Source organism: Ziziphus jujuba, chromosome 3 (genome assembly GCF_031755915.1).
Source record: "Ziziphus jujuba cultivar Dongzao chromosome 3, ASM3175591v1".
In the NCBI taxonomy this organism is placed as follows: Eukaryota; Viridiplantae; Streptophyta; class Magnoliopsida; order Rosales; family Rhamnaceae; genus Ziziphus; species Ziziphus jujuba.
This window is the reverse complement of record NC_083381.1, coordinates 25,283,465-25,287,332: the sequence shown is the minus strand read 5'-3', so window position 1 is coordinate 25,287,332 and position 3,868 is coordinate 25,283,465.

Below are 3,868 nucleotides of genomic sequence, written 5' to 3'. Positions count from 1 at the left end.
ACTGTTCACATATTTAAAAATAATATTAAAATAATACTGTATTTGAAAAATTCTACAGGTCCATAACTTTCAAATCACATGTCCAAATCGGACGTACCACTAGTCTATGAACTCGTATCGACGAGTACTTCACAACCATGCATGAGTCAAAACTCAACCTTGCATGAACAAAAAGTCAACTTCGACACCCCTTGGACAATTTGGACCTCAACTTATTTTGCTCATAACTTTCAAACCGTAGCTCCATTTTCGACGTGCTACTAGTCTATGGACTCATGACAACGTGTACTTTTTAATGGTACCTCGGTCAATGTGAAATTCCATCAAGAACAAAAAGTCAACATTTGATTCCTTCTCGGTCAACGACAGTCAAATCCGATCAACCTTGGTCAAATTTTAGAAATTCCGATGTACTTCAGGATGGGGTATTACAGTTAGAGGATTTCATAAAAAGAAAGAAGAGTATTATTTGTTGGGGCAACGTGGCTTAGTTTGAAACTTCGAAGTTAATCCGAGGGTGTGTGCCGTATAGTAAGTTTTTTTTTTTTAAAATAGTAAATAAATAAATTAAAGAAGCAGTTTGTTAATAAAGTAGCTAGGTATTATTTATTATCAAAAGTTATATGAATATTGAAAAATGTTTTTCTTTTAATAATTTCTTAATTTTCTAACTTTTTTTTATTTTAATAAAAGCGATATTATCTCGTTAGGATAAAATAGGACCAATATCCTTTTTTACAACTAAAGGGAGAGCCATGAAGGACCCTTTTCCCCAATAGAAGCGATTGTACTTAATTAAGCTCTTGCAACAAAAAGAGAGAGCCATGAAGGCCTCTTAGCTACCATATTGGTTTCTCTGGATGATCAAAGAATCAAAGTAGCTTACTTTGGACTTTAATTATAAATTCCACCATATATTGCCCTCCACAGCAAGACATTCTTCCTTCCCCTTGAAGCAACAAGAAAGCCTGAAAAAGTTGCATTAAATGCATCCAAGTCGTATCCAAAAGTTAAAATCTAGATTGAATAAATGGCTCTTTTGGAATTAAGCTAAAAACTAAATTTAACTAGTGATTTTGAGTGCATATAAATAAATAAATGACATTTGAAAAGAGAATGCGGTCCAATGGCAACTCACGGGAGACATTATAATTTGCGCGCTCATCCACATACACAGTACAGAACACCAATACTGTATGAGTACATCTAAAACAAATAACCATATTATTTTTAAAAATAACAATTTTTCCAAAACTCACCGTGGGAATCATACCATTTTTCAGATTCACCATTCCACATTTTTCTTTAATATCACCAGCATAAATCCATTAACAATATATAATTTTTCTCATATCATAAAATCAACTACATAATATTTCAAGTGCATAAATATATATTTTGAGAGCACCATAACTTAAACCAATATTTTTTTTGAAATCTTTAAAATCAAATAATGCCAAAAATATTATTAAAACTATATGAAATTCATATATTCTCAAAATAATATAAACGCATTTGTTATGCATTATAAAATCAACATCAAACTCAACAATAATTAATTAAAAACTTTAAACCATAATTCCTTTAAAATCCCAAATACATTTTTCGCAAAAACACATATATTAAAACCATTATAAATCAGCATTGTAAAATTAAATGGAAATTCCTTTAAATATTGAACATATATTAAAATTCACATGAAAACTTTCTAATTACACAATATTCCAACAATAAAATTTAACAATTATAATAAAATTCCATATCCATAAAATTTTTGAAATCAAAATATTTTTTTGATGCACAAATAATTATAATTCATTCAAATTTGGCATCAAGATTTCAAATATAAATTTACTAAATATTCAACACAAAAACAGATTCTTCCAATAACCAATTAACACAAAATATATATATTTTAACATCCTAAAATAATTTTGAAGGTGGATCACTCACTTCGAGTACGCAATCCAACCAAGATCCTCCATAGGATTAATTCTACAGCTCAGACGTGCTCCTAAAACAACAATATTACACATGGTCAAATAAATTAATATTTTATTCGGATAAATAATATCCGGTACCCGAGGGGTTTAACACAAACGGTGTCCAAAATTCATAAATAAGGTATCAATGGAAATCTAAGGGGACGAGGAATACGTTACCAATTTCCGTTGGACTCAATTTGATTGGCAAGGACCGGCAGAATGGACGAAAAGTTTTGACCGAACTTCAACTTGTTGTATCTCCCAAATGACAAGGAATTGAGCTGAATGGACCTCAAAATCGAGCTCTGGAGGTCCAAAATAGGTGGAAAGGAGTATCAATTTGGCCGGGTGGTGGTCGGATTGCCGACTGATCCAATCTTGCCATCGCCGGTAACGAAGCCCGATCCGGCCACATCCGGCGACAGTTGGGCACCATTTTCCGGCTACTGGCCGGAATCTTCCCCCTCTTCCTCCCATCAGGCGCATGTGGCTTCATATGATCGAAAAAAAAAAGAAAAACGGGATGAAGCCAAGAGGGAGAAGGAAGGAAGAAGGAAGAAGAAGAAGAAGAAGAAGAAGAAGAAAAGAAAAAGAAAAAGAAAGAAATTTTCGTGAGCGTTTCCCCAGGTGAGGAAAAAAGAAATTTTGTTTTTTAAATAATAATAATAATAATAAAATAATAAAATAAATAAATAATATTAAAATAATATAGTATTTAATATGGTTAACATGTGGCATATTCTCATTGTGACACATGGCACCCTTTATTAAGTCACATGTGGCATACTGTTCATATATTTAAAAATAATATTAAAATAATACTATATTTGAAAAACTTTACAGGTCCATAACTTTTCAACAAAATGTCCAAATCAGGTGTACCACTAGTCTACGGACTCGTATCAATGAGTAATTCACATTTGTACATGAGTCAAAGCTCATATCCTCAAAAATAAAAAATCAACCAGCACCCTTGGACAATTTGAATCTCAACTTATTTTACTCATAACTTTCAAACCGTAGCTCCGTTTTTGACGTGCTACTAGTATATGATCTCATGCCAATGTGTACTTCGTAATGGGACCTCGATCAATGTGAAATTCCACCGGAAGCAAAAAGTCAACATTTAACCCCTTCTCGGTCAATGATGGTCAAACTTGGTCAACCTCGGTCAAATTTAAAAAAATTTCCGGTGTACTTCGGGACAGGGTGTTACAGTAAAAATAACAACAATTATTAATTAATAAAAAAATTCAAATAAAGTTAAAAAAAATCATCATAACATAATTATAATTATAAATCAAAATCAATACAATAGTCAAATGGAAAATAAAAAAGAAACCATGTCGTTCTAGTTTGATATTACATAATATTACTTGAAGATTAACATAAATAAATGAACAAATGTCATATCAAATATTTGTTTTCTTAAGCCACATAACTTGTCGGCTTAGTTGCTATACTGCGATAAACATTTCTAAGTTATTCCTTTCAATAAAGATATTTGCAACTTTCAAGAATAACTCATCATCATCAATAATTTCAAATTTCTCAATTTACATCATTTTCTTGATCCTACTGTGACAGCCCAGACCACCCGCATGCGATATTATCCTTTTTGGGCCTAGAAAATCCTTTTTGGGCCTAGAAAATCCTCTTACAACCTAGCCTTCAAAATTTTAAAAGACCTCGCAATAGTTAGGATGAATCCTCCACAGGCTTCCAGGCCCAATCACGATATTGTCCGCTTTGGGCCCAGCCCGTACGGTTTTACGTTCTCTCATGGGAAGGCCTCGCAAGGGACAGGTATCCACATCCACTTGTATGGAGTATTTCGTTCTCTTTTCCAACCAATGTGGGACTTCACACTACAACCAAATCTA